Source organism: Giraffa tippelskirchi, chromosome 4 (assembly GCF_054371585.1).
Source record: "Giraffa tippelskirchi isolate mGirTip1 chromosome 4, T2T-mGirTip1v1.2.pri, whole genome shotgun sequence".
NCBI lineage: Eukaryota > Metazoa > Chordata > Mammalia > Artiodactyla > Giraffidae > Giraffa > Giraffa tippelskirchi.
Genome location: NC_137278.1, coordinates 47,661,967 through 47,682,357, shown reverse-complemented (window position 1 = coordinate 47,682,357; position 20,391 = coordinate 47,661,967). Strand labels below are relative to the sequence as shown.

General features: G+C 36.7%; 1 non-coding gene across 1 annotated transcript; it reads right to left on the bottom strand.

Moving 5' to 3' along the window:
• Window positions 1-8,864: 8,864 nt before the first annotated feature.
• On the bottom strand, window positions 8,865-8,969 carry LOC145504041 (U6 spliceosomal RNA). The gene has a single exon (XR_014052033.1). It is a non-coding gene; the product is annotated as a U6 spliceosomal RNA (small nuclear RNA).
• Between the last annotated feature and the right edge of the window lie 11,422 nt (window positions 8,970-20,391).

Here is a 20,391-nt window from a genome sequence, read left to right as displayed (position 1 = left end):
TCACAATTGTAAAGTAAATCACTTAATCCAGTGTATATATTTTAAAAAATAAGATATATTTTGTGAAAGTGATGATAACAACAATGAACTTCAAAAGGATACATATGAAGATGTAAAAGAGAACATCAAAATCATAAAATATGTGGGAAGGGAGTAAGAAAATTCAGATTTTTTTTTAATAATGTGTTTCAGTCTAAATGACTACGAGTCGAAAACAAGTAGACATAGTAGTGGGTTAATATACTTGAAAAACAGGGAAATCACAATTCAAAAATATATAATAGATTCACACACAAAAAAAATGGAGCACAAACATAAAACAAAAGAAAACCATCAAACCACAAAATGAAAAACAAAAAGAAAGGAGCAAAGAAAAAATACAAAATCAACTGGAAAGCAAGGTTTAAAATGGCAATAGAATTATACTTAATGATAATTAACTTAAATGCCAATGGACTAAATGCTCCAATCAAAAGACATAGAGTGGCAGATTGGATAATAAAACAAGAGCTTACAATATGTTGCTTATAAGAGAACCACTTTAGGGCAAATGATACATACAGATAGAAACTGAAGGGGTGGGAAAAATTTCATGCAAATAGAAATGGCAGGAAAGCAAGGGTAGGAATGCTCAGGCAAAACAGACTTTAAAATAAGTAAAAAATATAAATAAGGACATTATATAGTGATAAAAAGATAAGCACAAGAAGAGGATATTATATTTGTTAATATATATACACCCAATATAGGAGCACCTGAGTACATAAAATAAGTACTAACAGACATAAAGTGAGAAACTGATGGGAATACAATGATAGTAGGAGAATTTAACACCCCACACACGTTGATGGACAGATCTTTCAGACAGAAACTCACTGAGGCAACAGAGATCCTAAATGACAAAAATAGAACAGTTAGATTTAATTAACATTTTCACGGTGTTAAATCTGAAAACACTGAGGGTACACATTTTTTTCAAATTCACATGGAATGTTCTCTAGGATAGACCATAAACTAGAATACAAAACAACCCTTAACAAATTTAAGAGGATAGAAATTATTTCAAGCCTTTTTTCTGAACACAACAGAATGAAAGTAGAAATCAATCACATAAAGAGAAATGAGAAAAAAATGATTGCCTGGAGACTAAACAACATGACACTAAAAACAAAACATCTCAACTATGATGTCAAAGAGGAAATTAAAAAATAATTGGAGAGAAATGACAATGAAACATAACCATACCAAATCTATGGGATGCAGAAAAAGCAATTCTTAAAGGAGGTTACTAGTGATACAGGGTTTCCTCAAAAAACAACAAAAATCTCAAATGAGCAACCTAACCTACCATCTGAAAGTGAGTCACTCAGTCATGTCTGACTTTTTGCAACCCCATGATTATACAGTCCATGGAGTTCTCCAGGCCAGAACACTGGAGTGGGTAGCCTTTCCCTTCTCCAGGGGATTTTCTCAGCCCAAGGATTGAACCCAGGTCTCCCGCATTGCAGGTGGATTCTTTACCAACTGAGCTATGAGGGAAGCCCAACCTAATAAAGTGGGAAAAAGAAGAACAAACAAAACATAAAGTAGACCAAAGGAAGGAAGTTATAAGGATCAGAGATGAATAAATAAAAAAAAAAGTGTTAAAAAATGGAAAAAATCAATAAGACCAAGCACTGGTTCTTTCAAAGGGTAAACAAAATCAACAAGCCTCTGCCCAGTTTCACCATGAACAAGAGAGAGAGGAACCAACTAAACAAAATAAGAAAAGAGGAGAAATAACAACCTATACTTTAGAAATAGAGAAAAAAAGAAAGAATTACCCACTCTAATACCAAACCCAGATAAAGACAATACCAAAAACGGAAATTACAATCCTATATCTTTCATAAATATAGGAGGGAAAACTCTGAACAAAATATTAGCAAACCAAATCTAAGGACACATTTAAAAAGATTGCACACAATGATCAAAATGAATTGATTCCAGGGTCACAAGAATGTTTCAACATAGGCAAATAAGTCAATGTGACACACCACATCAACAAAGAAGGTGCCAAATACCACATGACCACTTCAATAGATGCAGAAAAAGCATTTGATAAAATTCAACACCCATTCATGACAAAAATTCTGAACAAAGTGGGTATAGAGGGAGCATATCTCAACATAATAAAAGTTACTTATGATAAGCCCATAATCAAAATAATACTCAATGGTGAAAAGTGGAAAACTTTCCTTCTAAAATCTGGAAGAAGACAGGATTATCATTTCTATTGAATGTAGTATTGGACATCATTCTATCGAATGCAGATTTGGACATCCTAGAAACAGCAATTAGACAAGAAAAATAAATAAAAGTTATTCAAATTGGAAGGGAAGAGATAAGATTTTCATTAAATGCAGATTACATGATACTCTATATAGAAAATAAAAAAAAAAAAAAAAAGAAAACTCTAGCCAAAAACTATTAGAGCTGATAAATGAATTCAGCAAGGTAGCAGCATACAAGATTAGCATACTGAAATCTGTTCATTTCATTACAGTAACAATGAAATATCAGAAAGAGTTAGAAAAGAAACAGACTCTTGAATACAAGTAAAAAACATACTTAGGAATAAACGTTATCAAGAAGGTGAAAGACTTGTAGGCTGAGAGCTATAAAAGTGTGATAAAGGAAATTGAAGATGACTGAAAAGAAGTGGAAAGATGTTCCATACTCCTAGACTGGAAGAATTCATATTTTTAAAATGGCCAAACCACCCATAGCAATCTGCAAATTTAATAGGATACCTTTCAAATTACCCATGACATTTTTTCACAGAATGGGAACACAAAACCTTTAAATGTATATGGAACCACAAAAGACCCTGAATTGACAAAGCAGTTCTGAGGAAGAAGAACAAATCTGAGGCAGAGTCTTTCAAGCTTCAGACAACATTACAAAGCTCTATCAAACAAAACAGCATAGTATTGGCCACACACACACACACACACACACACACACAAACATTTAGACCAAAGGGACAGAACAGAGAGCCCAGCAATAAACCCTCACACTATGGTCAATTATTCTTCAACAAAGAAGGCAAGAATATACAATGGAGAAAAGACAGTCTCTTCAGTAAGTGGTGTTGGGAAAGCTGGACAACCTTATGCAAATTTATGAGGTTAGGATACTCCCTCACCTCAAACACAAAAATAAATTCAAAATGGCTTAAAGACTTAAATATAAATATATGACATCATGAAACTGCTAGAAGAGAACTTAGGCAAAACATTCTCTGACATAAATCTTAGCAATGTTTTTTTAGGTCTGTCTTACATGGCAAGAAAAATAAAAGCAAAACCAAACAAATTGGACCTAATCAAACTTATAATCTTTTACACAAAAAGAATATCATCATCAAGATGAAAAATCAACTTATGTATTAGGAAAAATATTTGCAAAAGATGCAACCTACAAGGGCTTAATTTCCAAAAATATATGAACAGAAGAATATACAAAAACCAAAGAACCCAATACAAAATGGGAAGAAGATCTAAATAGATATTTTTACCAAAGAAGACATTCAGGTGGCTATAAGGCACATGAAAAGATGCTCATCATTGTTAATTATCAGAGAAATGCAAATCAAAACTACAGTGAACTATCACCTCACCACTAGTCATAATGGCTATAAAGAGTCTACAAATAATAAATACTGAAGAGGGTGTGGAGAAAAGGGAACCATCCTACATTGTGGGAATATAAATTGTTGCAGTTACTATGAAGAACAATGAAGAGATTCCTTAAAAAACTAAAAATAGAGTTACCACATGACCTAGCAATACCACTTTGGGGCATCTACCTGGAAAAAACAAAAATTCTAATATGAAAAGATATATGCACACAAATGTTAACTGCAGCACTATTTACAACAGCCAAGACATGGAAGCAACCTAAGTGTCCATCAAGGGTAGAATAAATAAGATGTGATACACATATACATGCTAATTCACTTCAGTCATATCTGACTCTTTGGAACGCTATGGATTATAGCCCCCAGGGTCCTCTGTCCATAGGGATTCTCCAGGCAAGAATACTGGAGTGTGTTACCATGCTCTCCTCCACAGATCTTCCCAACGCAGGGATTGAACCCATGTCTTTTATTTCTCCTGCATTGGTAGACGGGTTCTTTACTACTAGTACTACCACAGATAATATTCTACTGTCAGGTAGTACAATATTACTCATCCATATAGAAGAATGAAATGTTGCCATTTGCAATAGACCAAGAGGTTATCATATCAAGTGAAGTAAATTAGGCAGAGGAAGAAACATATTATATGATATTACTTATATGTGGAAACTAAAGAAATACAAATCAATTTATTTACAAAACATAAACAGTTCACAGAGACAGAAAACACACTTATAGTTACCAAAAGAGAAAGAAGTGGAAGGATAAATTGGGGATTTATCAGATAAATACCATTATATATAAGAATGATAAAAAGAAAGATTTACTGTTAGCACATGGAACTCGATTTAATACTTTATAATAAGTTCTAATGGAAAAGAATCTGAAGGTATACACATGAAACTAACACATTGTAAATCAACTATAGTTATACAAAAATAAATAAACTTTTTTCCTTAAAAAATAAAGGAAAAAGAAGAGGCAGGGAAAGGGACTCCCTTTTTATTATGGAGAAACGATTTTCTCACAAGCCCTTAGTAGACATAATCTTACATCTCATTGACCAAAGTTGAGTTGCAGCTCTAGTCCCCAGGAAAGGGATCAAAATTGTCCTTTTGACCAAATTCCTTTTTAGCAATCAGGGTTCATCTCCTGGTTCTGGATATACTGCCTTTCATGCAAAATTGGAGTTGTGTTAGCAGAATTTAAAAGAATAGCTGTTGTCAATCAATTAATATTGTCTACTGTACCTATAGGCATGCTTAAGTTCCTGATATACTGCTCACAGAGGGTATCTTGCAAAATACAGTCTTCATTGATGACCAGTTTGTGTCCTGAACCATGTCCTAAATTTTCTTCCCCTGGTAAATTCTCATGAAGTTTTCCATCTAGAAGTCTAGAATAGAAGTACAGAGGCTGTTTCTTTCTTCGCCCTGTATCCATTATGTTCCGTTGAACCCTCCATAACTTAGTGTCACTCAGGCTGCCCAAAGCTCTACTTCTGACAGAGTTGATAAAAATGCCCTTCTCCCCTAATATTTATAATCTCTTATTTTCTTTTCCTAATATTCTCCAAATTTCTTACCACCAAAACACATTTGTCTGCTCTTTCCAAGTACTTTTCAGAGTGGACCTCCAGGCTGAGGACCTCCAGTGCACCCCAGTACCATCAGTCTGTGCTATTATTTATGAGAATGGTTGGCACTTGAATTATTTATGGATTTCTTTTTCATGTTTAAAGCAGAATTCCCCACATCTCATTCCTTCAACTGCTCATTCACAAGCTAGTCCTAGATTTGTTTCACTTAGTTGTCTGTAAATATTTTGGAAACGCGCGTTTCATGGTTAAATTCAGGAAACACTGTTGTGCAAAGTTAAGCAAGTTTCTTTAGTGCAGAGTTTTTCTCAGACTGTGTGCAAATGCATGAAAATGAAGGAAAGTAATAGGGTTTGCAGTTCATCATACATTTGGTTATAGGTTTTTGTGGGCACTTTTGTGTATATTTCTACTTGAGAGAAATATCTAGTTAATAAATCACTAGGTTAATTCAGTTTTAATAATAGTTGAAAGCACCATTTTTCAAATTATGGTTTGCAACTTACTGGTGTCTGAAATTACTAAATCAATTTAGTGGAGTAATAGCATTTTTTTTTTTCTGTATACTCAAGGCGAATAGAATAAAAAAAATCTACAATATATTGCATAAACAGGGTAAATAGTGTTTTCTGAAATTTTAATTTTGGTTTTCAGCATATACACAATTGGAAAGTGTTGAAATTTAACATAGATTTCTTATTATAAGTAGCAGCTAAATTTTTGAGTATCATCACTATTTTAGAGTAGGTTTTTACTGAAGCGACTTAGCAGCAGCAGCAGCAGGCTTTTATGTAGCTATGGTAGGGTTAAGCAAACTATTACTAGGGGAAAGTTGGCTCACCACAGAGTTTAGTGCTGGGGGAAATTAGAAGCAGGAGCAGTCAGCTTCTAAATACAGAGTGGATCAAAAAAAGACATTAAAAGAAAAAAGTTTAACCTATTCTTGCATCCTCTAAGATTAAATGTCTGCTGTAGTTGCACATTGCTGGGGACAGAAAAAACACATCTTTCAAATGGAAATGCAGAGTGTGTAATAACACAGGGATCAGAACTGGGTAGCTGAGCTGTATCCCTAAGCAAGTAGAGAGCAGGAGTATGTGGTGCAGAATGCTCTACACAGGGGTGAGTAAAAGAGAAACCTGGGATTCCAGGGCTCCTGATCCTTCAGAAGCAATGAGTCATGTGAATGCCCAGAGAGCCATTTGTCTTTCTCCACTCTTGGGCACTTAGAATGAGTGCTTTCTTTCTATCGAGGGACGTTCCCTTGGTGTGGGTCATGGTGAGAGGCATGGTTACAGCTCCTAGTATGAAAGCGAAGGTGGCAGATCTGCCACTTCCCAATTCTCTGGAGACTAGAGCTCTGGGATGTGATGGAGGCATGACAATGGGATGCCCCAGCCAGGTAGTGGCAGAAAGAGAAGGAAGCAATTAGAGATCATTCCCAGTGGATATGAAGCTGGGGGCCCTTCAGTGCTGGCAGTGAGGCTTCAATGGTTGTGGCTCACATAAGAGCTGCATCAACAGCTTGCTCTAATACATGATCTTGCCTTTAGTTGCAAAACTTTCCTGCTTCCTTCTTGTTGTTCACACGTGGTGCTCAAGCCCTTAGTGAAACTTTGACCCAGTGAAGAAACTTTATGTTTTGTTTGATTTCACTTTTTAGCTTTTTTAAGGTATATTTGAGGTCCAGTCAAGTGTATTGGGTTTGATCCCTGGGTCAGGAAGTTTCCCTGAAGAAGGGAAGGGAATGAAATTCACTCCAGTATTCTTGCCTGGAAAATTTCATGGGAAGAGGAGCCTGGCAGGCTGTAGTCCATGGGGTCGCAGAGTCGGACAAGACTGAGCAACTAACTCAAAGATTCATATTTAAAGTACATTTAAAAAGTGCTATCTTGACATATAGATGCACCCAAAGAAATCATCAAAATAATCCCTAAAGTAAACAGAGCCATCACCACGAAAGTTTCCTTCCTCACCCCTACTTCTCACTCTCAACCTCTCCAATTCTTGCAAACCAAGAAAACCACTCATCTGTTTTCTGACAGTATAGATACATTTAACTTACATTTTCTTGAATTGTATATAAGTGGAATAATACGTGGTACACTTTCCTCCCTGGTTTCTTATACTAAACATTTTTATTTAGAGATTCATTATTGCTTGTTTCAATACTTTATTTATTTTCATCGCTGAGTAAATTCTATTGTGTGGCATGGCAAAATTTATTCTTCTCTTGATAGACGTTCGGGTGGTTTTCAATCTTGAATATTATAAATAGAGCTGCTGTGAATATTAGTATACAGATTTATATAGAAATAAACGCTTTCATCTATCTTGAGTAAATATCCAGGAGCAGAATACTTGTGATGCACAATAGGCATATTGCTAATGTTTTAAAAACTGCCACACATTTTCTGAAGTTATGACATTTAGATCACCACCAGCAGTGAATGAGAGTTCCAGCTATTTTGCATTCTCAGTATGGTCAGGCTTTCTAAATTTAGCCATTCTTAAAGACACAAATCTGCTTCTCTAAATAATGAGTGACAGTGGAAATTTTTCATGTCTTAATTTTCTATCTACATATCTTTTGGAGGAACTATGTTCTAATCTCTTTCCTACTTTGTACTGTGTTTTTTGTATTTGGCTGAGTTATTATCAAGTTGTAAGAGTTCTTTATATATTGTAAGTAAAATATCTTTATGGTTATATGTTTTGAAAATATTTTCTCCCAGTTGGTGAGATTTTTAATAGGGTCTGATGAAGAGCAAAATCTTTTCACTTTAGCTAGTCCAACTTACCCATTTCTGTTTTTGTGTAGTTTGAAGTTGCTTCATCTTCGGCTTAATGTTACAAGATTGTCTTCTATATTTTCTTTTTCAAGTATTATAAGTTTACACTTTATATTTAGACCTACATTCCATTTTGAGTTAATTTTTAATAAGATGTTAGTATAGGGCAAGATTAATTTATTTTGCATATGGACTATGATTGTTTTGGTACCATTTCTTATGACTATCCATTACTGAATTTTTTTTTTCTTGCAGTTTTCCCCTTAGCTTTATTAGTTGAAGTACAGTGTTGCTGCTGCTCAGTCGCTCAGTGGTGTCCAATTCTTTGTGACCCCATGGACTGTAACCCGGCAGGCTCCTCTGTTCATGGCAAAAATACCAGAGTAGATTGCCATTTCCCTCTCAAGGGACCTTCCTAAACCAGGGATTAAACCTGCATCTCCTGTATTGGTAGGTGGATTCTTTACCTCTCCACCACCTGGGAAGCCCTTTAGCTGTATTAAGGTATTCTCAAAAATAAAAATTTTATATATTTATGATGTACCATGTGATGTTTTGATAAAATTGCAAAGAACCCAAGATAGAGTGAGTGAAGTCGCTCAGTCGTGTCCGACTTTTTGAGACCCTATGGACTGTAGCCTACCACGCTCCTCTGTCCATGGAATTCTCCAGGCAAGAGTACTGGAGTGGGTTGCCATTTCCTTCTCCAGAGGATCTTCCCGACCCAGGGATCAAACCTGGATCCTCCTGCATTGTAGGCAGATGCTTTACTGTCTGAGCCACCAGGGAAGTCCTAAATATGGAACGCTTCACGAATTTGCCTGTCATTCTTGCACAGGGGCCATGCTAATCTTCTCTGTATTGTGCAAATCAATGAATCTCTTAACAATGAATCAAACAACCATACTAATGAGGGTGGGGGAAAATGTTGGCTGGACACTTATAAAGACTAGAGATAAAACAGAACTGTACACACTGTACTGCAGTAGATAAATTTGTTTCTCACAGGGGTCTAGAAGAGCAATCTGAAAGTATATTAAATATATACTAGATTTGGTAAATAAATTAATATATTGTAGCTATGAAGAGACAGTTTTCTCTCTGTGGGAGAAAGTAATACAATTAAGAAAAGCAGTAGTTATAAAACCCAAGTTGTTTTGTTTTTTTTTATAAAGTTCCCTGACTTGGCTTATTCTGGGGATTTTCCAGAACATACTGGCATGTTCACCATAAAGGATAGTCTGGATCTTCAGGAATTTTCCATCCAGTTCTAAGCTTTACTGGAGTCTGAGTTATGAGTGAAGATTCCCTAGGATTTTCCTCTTCTGAAAAATTTAGGCTAAGAAGATCTTTAGCTTCTAGTGGGGAGGAACATAATAGAATTAGGCAGAACCTTGTCCCTTTTCTATCCAAATTATTATGTTTTTAAATTTTTTTTTGCCTTTTTCTTGCTGAGTATTATTGGTACTGTGAAGAAATTATAGCTTTTTTGTAACCATTCACTTTTTGAAGGACATTTGGATAGTATCCAGTTTTGTGCTACTACAAATAAAGCTGCTGTAAACCTTTCTTTGCAAGTTTCTAAGTGAAAATAAGGTTTTACTTGTCTGGAATATAAGTTTAGCAGGACTCAGAGGAGAATATGCAGCATTAAATATCTACATTAGAGAAGAGAAGAGGTCACAGATCAATGATTGAATTTGTTACCTAGAAAACTAGACTAAACCCAGTATCAGGAGAAGAAAGGAAATAAGTCAGAGAAGAGCAAAAATCAATAGTCAACTTTTTGAAAGAAATTTGTCTTAAAACACTTTTATAAACTCCTATACCCGTCAAATAGCTACACCTTACAAATAGCTCCTATATCTTACAAATAGCTGTGAAAAGAAGAGAAGCTAAAGGCAAAGGAGAAAAGGAAAGATATACTCATTTGAATGCAGAGTTCCAAAGAATAGCATGGAGAGATGAGAAAGCCTTCTTCAGTGATCAATGCAAAGAAATAGAGAAAACAATAGAATGGGAAAGACTAGAGATCTCTTCAAGAAAATTAGAGATACCAAGGGAACATTCATGCAAAGATGGGCTCAAAAAAAGGACAGAAATGGTATGGACCTAACAGAAGCAGAAGATATGAAGAAGAGGTGGCAAGAGTACACAGAAGAACCATACAGAAAAGATCTCCATGACCCAGATAACCATGATGTGATCTAGAGCTAGACATCCTGGAATGCAAAGTCACGTGGGCCTTCGGAAGAATCACTGTGAACAAAGCTAGTGGAGGTGATGGAATTCCAGTTGAGCTATTTCAAATCCTAAAAGAAGGTGCTGTGAAAGTGCTGCACTCAGTATGCCAGCAAATTTGGAAAACTCAGCAGTGGTCACAGGACTGGAAAAGGACAGTTTTCATTCCAACTCAAAGAAAGGAATGCCAAAGAATGTTCCAACTACTACACAATTGCACTCATCTCACACACTACAAAGTAATGCTCTAAATTTTCCCAACCAGACTTCAAAAGTATGTGAACTGTGAATTTCCAGATGTTTAAGCTGGATTTAGAAAAGGCAGAGAAACCAGAGATCAATTGCCAACATCCACTGGATCATTAAAAAAGCAAGAGAATTTCAGAAAAACATCTACTTTTGCTTTATTGACTATGTCAAAGCCTTTGACTGTGTGGATCACAACAAACTATAGAAAATTCCTAAAGAGATGGGAATACCAGACCACCTAACCTTCCACTTGAGAAATCTGTATGCAGGTCAGGAAGCAACAGTCAGAACTGGACATGGAACAACAGACTGGCTCTAAATTGAGATAGAAGTATGTCTAGGCTGTGTATTGTCACCATGCTTATTTAACTTATATGCAGAGTACATCATGAGAAGCGCTGGGCTGGAAGAAACACTAGCTGGAATCAAGATTGCTGGGAGAAATATCAATAACCTCAAATATGCAGATGACACCACCCTTATGGCAGAAAGTGAAGAAAAACTAAAGAGCCTCTTGATGAAAGTGAAAGAGGAGAGTGAAAAAGTTGGCTTAAAGCTCAACATTCAGAAAACTAAAATCATGGCATCTGGTCCCATCACTTCATGGCAAATAGATGGGGAACAATGGAAACAGTGTCAGACTTTATTTTCTGGGCTCCAAAATCACAGCAGATAAGGATCACAGCCATGAAATTAAAAGACAATTGCTCCTTGAAAGAAAAACTATGATCAACCTAGACAGCATATTAAAAAGCAGAGACATTGCTTTGCCAACAAAGGTCCATCTAGTCAAATCTATGGTTTTTCCAGTAGTCATGTATGGATGTGAGAGTTGGACTATAAAGAAAGCTCAGCACCAAAGAATTGATGCTTTTGAACTGTGATGCTGGAGAAGATTCTGTGAGTCCCTTGGACTGCAAGGAGATCCAGCCAGTCCATCCTAAAGGAGATCAGTCCTGAATAGTCATTGGAAGGACTGATGTTGAAGCTGAAATTCCAATACTTTGGCCACCTGATGCAAAGAACTGACTCATTTGAAAAGTCCCTGATGCTGGGAAAGATTAAAGGCAGGAGGAGAAGGGGACGACAGAGGATGAGATGGTTGAATGGCATCACCAACTCAATGGACATGAGTTTGAGTAACCTATGGGAGTTGGTGATGGACTGGGAAGCCTGGTGTGCTGCAGTCCATGGGGTCGCAAACAATCAGACACGACTGAGCGACTGAACTGAATTGAACTGATACCCATCAAGAGAGGGCTACACATCTTTTCAAGTGCAAACATATATGTGCCAATGTCAAGTTCTCTGAAAGAAACAACTAAAAAACTCATTGAAAATTTCCATGAAGAAAACATTGTGACCAGTTTACTTCACTAGTGAAAGCTACCAAATATTTAAGGAAGAATCAATATCAATTCCATGCAAATGTTTTCATAAACTGGAAGGTAAAAGATTTCCCAGCCATTTAATAAGGTTAACATTATCCTGATATGAAAACCAGAAAAATATACTTAAACAACCAAGCAAAAATAATCCTTGTTAAGAAAGATAGCAAACTTCATATCAAAATTTAATAAATTGAATAAAGCAATATATTAAATAATAAAACATCATGACCAAGGAGTATTTACTCAGAATTATCAATATAGTTCCCCATATTACTAGAATATAAAAGAAAAATTGTGATGATATAGCACGTGTATATGACTATTATTTTAAATTATTTTATATAATAATTACTATTAAATTACTATTTTAAATATATATGTGTGTATTGGGCTTTCCATGTGGCACTAGGGGTAAAGAACCTGCCTGTCAATGCAGGAGACATAAGAGACATGGGTTCAGTTCCTGGGTAGGGAAGATCCCCTGTAGGTAGTCATGACAACCCACTCCAATATTCTTGCCTGGAGAATCCCCATGGACAGAGGAGCCTGGGAGATTAGAGTCCATAGGGTTGCACAGAGTTGGACATGACTGAAGCGACCTAGCATGCATGCATGTGTGTATTGTTATTACAGTCAAGATCTACAAGGTTCTCTCTGAGGGAATAAACTATTGAAAAATACAATATTTTGGAAAACCACCAGGAAATGATGTAAATGAAAAATCCAATATTGAAAAGGTACATAATATGAAATAACCCAGTTATAGGGATAGAGAACAGATTAGTGATACCAAAGGTTTAGGGATGGGGGGAAAGGTAGTTGAGTCTCTTCACAGATATTAAGAGACAGTGTTGTAATACAGTTAAGTATTTCATTGTAGTGAAGGTTAGAAAAATGGCAAGCTTCTGTCTAATTCATTTATGCTTCTCCCAATGAGAAACTGAAGACTAAGCTAATCTTAAACTAAATTTTTCAGAATTTAAAAACCTAGAAAACCTTTACCTTTACTCATAACTCTGACTCCAGTAAAGCTTTGAACTGCATGGGAAATTCCTGAAGATATGGGTGATCCCTCCTGGGGAACATGCAGGAGTGTTCTTAGAAATCCCCAGAATAAGCCAAGTAGGGAAAATTGTAAAGACTCATCTTTGAAGAGTTAAGTGAGATGACAGCTCATTTTGGTGAACTGATTTTTACATCCTACCGGAAGCCTGAGAGTCTAGAATTACAGACAAGGAACCTCTATCTCAGAAAGTTTTTAATTCAACATCAGGTAGTGTTCTTGCTGGTGGCATCCTTGGTCTGTTCAATGACTCTATCTGTATTTGGATCCCACATTTCTCTAAGTCTTTGTTACCCACTCCATTGTCATCATCTGGCTTCCATTGCCTTTCTTAACCAGAATTTAACAGGATGCATTCCAAATTTTAGATAACTGTTATACACTCTTGGCCTTGAGCTTTCTCTAATCCACTATCTACCCCATTCCCATAGAGAAGCTCAAAGTAGAATCCATACATACCTGTCCTTTGTGTATTCCCAGGATGCATATTTGGAGGATGTAAGAGGTAGGGTGTTGAAGAGAGAGGTCCTGGGGCATATGCAGGGAAGTCTGGGCATGACATGTGGTGATGAGCTGCTGATGATAAGCAAATCTCACTCAGAGAAGACAAGATTTCACAAAAGAACATAGTAGCTTACCATTAAAACATCAAGAAGCAACAAAGCATATGCTTGTGACTTACAAAACTGCTAATTAAACACAATATGCACATGCTGGCAGCTTACAAAATGTGGCCTGCCACCACTCAGATTTCTGGCACCCTCGACCCCCTTACACCCCACCCACCAACATTATCTGAGTTCTGCACAGCACACAGTTCATCTGTTTTTCCATCTCAGCAGTGCCAGCTGTCCCCTGAGGAGAAACTCAGGAATGTTCACCAAGAAAGAGAAGTGGGAGATCTTTCTAGTAGATTCTAGCCATTCTCTGGATCTTGGTATGAAGTGCAAACAGCTGGTAGCCAAGTCTTGCCAGCTTCAGGCTGACTTCTCCCCACACCCTTAGTCTCCAAATAAGCTGTCCTATGACAGGGAAGAAGCAACCATTGGAAATGTTTCAAATTCAACACAGGCTGATTTTTCTCTCCCAGATCTAAATACATCCACATCCAACTGCCAAGTTTCTAGATCTGTGGAAACTTGCAGATTCTCTTGGACTATAAAATTGGTTCCCCTACTGAACAAAAGTCATTGACTGCTTTGCCGCTTCATGATTCTATAAAGGTTCCAGGGTTTTCGTGATCTTGTTCTCCTCTCCTTTGCTTGCTATGCTCCTCCCACTACCATAGCCTTCAGCTTAAACTTCCTCTCTAGGAGGAAACATGCAAATATCTTATCCCTGGCAACAGGAGTCTAAGCAGTAATGAATTCCTAGAAGGAATTAGGGAGTGTGGGCTGAACTTGGAGAAGCATCCCCCCAAATTTCACTGAATCCAGAGGATTTAAAACACGAAATCCAAAGATATAACTACAACCCATTTTTTAGGAAAATAGCAGCTTTGCTCTGGTTACCAAGAGACCCCCCCAGTAGATAGAAGTTTTTGGGCTCTTGAGAGTCTCTCCTGCAGAAGGCCACCAAATCCTAAGTCAACATTGGCTCAATTTCTCCTCTAAATTCTGTCTTTCAGGAAAAGAATTGTTAAAACAAGGATTATTAAGGACTTATAATACTGGTATTTTATATTCTCCTCTACTTTTTATTTTTCCTTCCTTCCTTCCTCAGTGTGTGACTACATTTCCTGAATCAACATGACTAAAGAAAGCCACTCTGGTAATTTATTCACAAAGAGTATCCTGAGGCTTCTCCTATGGACAGAACAAAACCAGTGTAACCTTTAAGTTCTGCCTCAACAGGTGTGCTTTTGCTATGAAGCACTTACCCTCGGGGGCTGGTGGCTCAGATGGTAAAGAATCTGCCTGCAGTGCAGGGGACTGGGGTTTGATCCCTGAGTTGGGAAGATACCTGGAGAAGGGAATGGCTACCCATTCCAGTATTCTTTCCTGGAGAACTCCATGGACAGAAGAGCCTGCTAGGCTCCAGTCCTTGGGGTCCCAAAGATTTGGACACAACTGAGTGACTAACACTTTCACTCTTTTTTTCCAGTTATCCTCAGAACTGAATGTCCTTCACATTGCTTTTGACTTTGGACACACTTGACAATAATTCATGAAAAGTGTATTCATTTGAATAATGCTTAAGAAAGGATATTGTTCTTATCCAAATAATAATAATCAACATTTATTAGGTGTTTCCCACATGCCAGACATTTTATATAGCTTCTACTTGTTTTAACTTATCCTCACTTCCAACTCTATCAATGAATGGCTGTTAACTATCCCAAGGTGCACAAAATATGCAAAGGGGGACTTCTTTAGAGCATCATTTGGGAACTCGGCCCTGCCAACAGCTTGGTTTTGTCCCAGTGATACTAATGTTATATTTCTGGCTTCCAGAATTGTATGAAAATAAATTTGTCATATGTTAAGGTGCCTGGACTGTGGAAATTTATTACAGCTGTCAAAAGACGCTATACCATTTTAGAATTCTTTACTACCAACAGCATTCCTCAGTGTAAACCACACCCAACTGGAGTTGTTTATGCAAAAAGAAAGTGGTTGAATCATAGTAAGGTGAGTCTATCGAGGATTGGTTGCTTATGATTCAGTACATTGACTGCAGCATAGACCCAGATGATACAAACATTTCATTCAAAGATGTCATCCTCCTAAAATCTAACTTATTTCTTCCAATAGTATAATAGATTGGTAGGTTCATTCTACTCTCTGTAAATATGGCCTGTCTGGTGCCAGGCATGGTTAGGGGTGATGAGGAGATGGCCAAAGCCAAATGACTAAGCACCACTTCTGGTAGCTTTAGATGGTTCCTCCATTTCATTTCAGGCTCAGTAACCTCTCAAGAACCACTTCTAGTGCCAAAGGTTAGACTTCATTCAGTTCCACATGCTAAATAAGTAGCTGCATGTATACTTAGTTGTGTATGACTTTTTGTGACTCCATGGACTGTAGCTCAACAGGCTCCTCTGTCAGTGGAATTTTCCAAACAAGAATACTGGAGCAGGTTGCCATTTCCTGCTCCAGGGGTTTTCCTGATCCAAGGATCAAACCCATGTCTCTTGAGTCTCCTGCATAGACAGGCAGTTTCTTTACCATTATGCCACTTGGGCTGGCATCACAAAAACCTTTCAAACAGATGCGAACTGTAGGGAGCTTGTTTGTTGTTGCTTTTCAGTCTCTCAGTCATGTCTGACTCTTTGCGACCCCATGGACTGCAGCATGCCAGGCTTCCCTGTCCTTCACCATCTCCTGGAGCTTGCTCAAACTCACGTCCATTGAGTCAGTGACGCCATCCCATAATCTCATCCTCTGTCATCCCCTTCTCCTCCTGCCTTCAATTTTTCTCAGCATCAGGGTCTTTTCTAAGGAGTCAGCTCTTTGCATCAGGTGGCCAAATATCCGAGGCTATGCTATGTTAAAATAGTTAGATATGAGGCTGAGTTTTTAGGTTCATGGAAGCTGTCGGTTTGATGTCAGATGCCTCTGAGATGGTGCAGTGACATAGAATACTTACAAGAATCACTGAGGAATATCCATTTGGAGTCTAGGAAACACAAGTCATTACTGAATGAAAATTTAGAGAGAAAATAATTCAACTAAATGTATGCAGAAAGAGGTATTTGTATGCTGAGATAAATGGATAAATAAAACATAGTGGATTACTAAACAAAAAGAAGTTCAATCAAATAAATTAAATCTTAATAATAAAATGCCAGCTGCAGAAAGAGTATAAACTACTTGATAAAATGTATATATGCTTTTATAGAACATAGACTAATACAATGTATTATGTATTGATTGATTCCCATGTAGCTTAAAAATAATAGAAGAATACACAAAATGTAAGAGTATACAGAGAAACTTAATGTTATTTTTGCTTGGAGAATTTATGATGAGTTGTTTTTTTTTCTTTTTATAGAGACTGAAGATTTAAAACAAGGAATAAAATGATACATTTCCCCCTGAATAGTAGATTTATATATGTTAATTTAATTAATATATTTATTTCCACATTTAGTAAAAATAGTTTTATTAATACTCTCTAAAGAGCTTATAACCAGAAAAAGAAAGCTTTTTATTTTTTCAACAAATAAGAATTCAGTCATATTCTTCAGAGTTATCAGAGAGTGATGTCCAGTACTTGGTACTGTTGGGGTTCAAAATAGTCTACCTCAAAATGTGCATCAGTGAATACTGATTATTTTGAACTAATGCACAAGGGACATTCTGATCCTCCTTTCTGTTTTGCTGAAAGCAGGAAACGAATCTCACACGAAAGGTGCCCTCCCAGTATCTGAAGGTAGAGGGACACCCTGGTGGCAAAGGCAGGGAATTCAGAATGAGAAGCCTGTGTAAATGAACCTTGTTACTTGTATAATGTACTCTGTTTTGGTTCTTCACTAATTGGGCACTCCTAACGTAAGTTTCTTTATTCTGTCAGCTCTTCAAAATTTATTTATTTCTTTGTCAAAAAGTATAAAAGCTGCCTGCTTCAGCCTCTTTTTATGTCTTTTATCAGACCTCTATATACTTGAATTAAAATTTGTTTCATTTTCTCCTGTTAATCTGTTTTATGACAATTTTATTACTAGTCCAGGTGCAAGAATTCTTAAGTGGTAGAAGGAAAAATGTGCTCCTCCCAGACACTTGTTGAACTAGGCAGCAGGCTGTCTGGACCCTGCTTCCCACCCTCATTCTGCTACAAATGAGAGATCCTGGCACACCTGACAAAGCCCTGCAGAAGGTGCAATTTCTTATCCTGTCAGTCTCGCAGATCTCTGCCTGCAGGATCTGATGGGAGAGAAGAAGGTGAGAGTCCATTTTCCCTTGCTCTCAATTTCGACAGGCATGAGAAAATTTAAGTGGAGCCAGATCCTTTTATGAGTGACTCTTTTGAATCATCTACCAGAGATGGTCACTGTTTTTCTTTGTCTCTCTCTCGAGATGTTTTTCATAAGGAGCAAGAATCATAGGGCAGAACACAGGCAGAGCCCCTCTAAGTCTGCCTTTGGAGCCGATCATACCAACTGTTGAATTAATGGTCTCAACAAACTGGCATCAATTCAACACACTTACCTGTGGGTCCTTTATGAAAAACCAGATAAAGTTTTTTTCTTCAGTGTTATTCTATGCTCTGAGGGATTGGCTTTATGTCTAGTGAAAATATTCTCTCTGGTCTCTCCATTAATATTTATTGGGGTGCATGTGTTGGCCAAAGAAATTGACTGGAGTTGCAATACATGAAGTCATAAGCAGCACTCTTTTTGTCTGGCTGTGCCAATTATTAGGGGAGTTTGTCATAAGGGGTTCTAGTTCTTAAGGGGCCTTTGTTATCTCAACATTTGTTGCTTGTTAGTGCTAGAATAGTCCAATTCCTCTTGCACTTCCACAATGCCATTAACTAGCAACTTTATCCCTGGAGGCACCCCATGTTTTTGTTTGACACCAGAGACACTGTGTTCATTGCACCATTTTCACCACCTACATCAATAAAGGACTCTTACTTTCTTAGACTAACATTGGAAGTGAACTTTCTAAATCTTGTAAGAGTACTAGCTTGTGAGACTTATCTTGCTTCTTTGGTTAGGCCATACTAAATTGCTTATTGGTCTGAGTTCCAAGTTGAAATCAACATATTAGCCTCCTCATCAATGTCCTAATGATGGATCTTTTAAATTGGCTATATTTAAAAGGAAATATACTTTTTGAAAGCTCTCATCATAAACAGCTGCTCCATTGGTACTTATGAGAGATAAAATCATAAGGGGAAAATATATTATAACTGGTCTTAAAAAATCTTTTATTAAAAGAACAGAAATCCCACTTAAACAAAAGCTAATATATAAGCTCCTCTTCTTAAAAGTGGCCCCAACACCCCATTAATTTACCTGATCCTCCTACAAGAAATCCAGAAGTAATTCAGTTGGAGGACAATAATCAATGGCTAATAGAAACAACTGTCTGTTTCTTACAAATTTCTATAAAACCAGAAGTACACCTCTGGTAATAAATCAAGGCCCATCTATCTTTACTAGTCCCAAGGTCTCATCTATTTCTCTCAAAGTGCTTTCAGATATTATAAAAGATCAGGGTATTGGATGAAAACTGTCTTGTATTTAAGAAAAAAATATTTTAACAATAATTACCCTAAGATTTATAATAGACATATATATTCCAAAACTCTTAAGAGAAAATTTACATTCTCCTTCTCTGTCTCTTAAAGTTATAAATCTTATTATCTCTTTGAAATGCAAAGGTACCTCACATAGCTTGAGACTGAGCCCTTATTAACTCAAAAGGTAGATCATGAAACCAAAAAAAAAAAAGAGAGAGAGAGAGATAAAGAGGCCTTTTTCAACACAAACTGCTAAAAAGACTCTTATTACCAACTCTTTCAAGTCACAACCTACTTAAAATTGCATGTCTAGGGCACATACAGATATTAAACAGCTTCTCTGAAATGAAAATGGATGTGTTGAGGGGTAAAAAGAAATATAAGGAATGGAGATGTTTTTTGTTTAGGAAAAAGATAATGATTATGTCCCAAAGTTGGCTATTTCTAAATAGGAAAGAAAATCAGGGACAAGCTAAAATGGACATAGAAAAGTGTAAAATGTTTATGAATGAAGGAATCTTAGGAAAAAAAATTTATGTCTGGTCAGGACTGGACAAGACTAGAATGAATTAAATGAAGTAGGTGCTTTTTAATATCAACATTAAACTAGTAGAAAATTAGGATTGGTTGTTTTTGTTGGTTTTTTTTTGGTTGAAAGTATAAAGTTTCTTTTTTCTTTCAATTGGTCTGCTTTTGATAATATGAGGTTACAAAAGCTTTTCTTTATATTTAAAGAATCTGCTAGAAAAAATATCTTGTGTCTTGTCACAATAATCACTTACATTGTATGCTATCTTTATCAGGTCCTTGCTTAAATAAATCAAATCATTTCAATAATAAAGAGCTAAGTTTAATTCAGAACTATATAATCATTTATATTTGACTATGAAATCTTTAACTGTTGTTTTTGTTAAATGAATGACTATGATTTGTTCCACAGTTACCTATTTGACTAAATGTTGAAGTCTTTTTGATATTTTAGACTGTTCAGTTCAGTTCAGTCACTCAGTCGTGTCCGACTCTTTGCAACCCCATAGACTGCAGCACACCAGGCTTCCCTGTCCATCACCAACTCCCACAGCTTACTCAAACTCATGTCCATCGAGTTGGTGATGCCATCCAATCATCTCATCCTCTGTCATCCCCTTCTCCTCCAGCCTTCAATCTTTCCTAGGATCAGGGTCTCT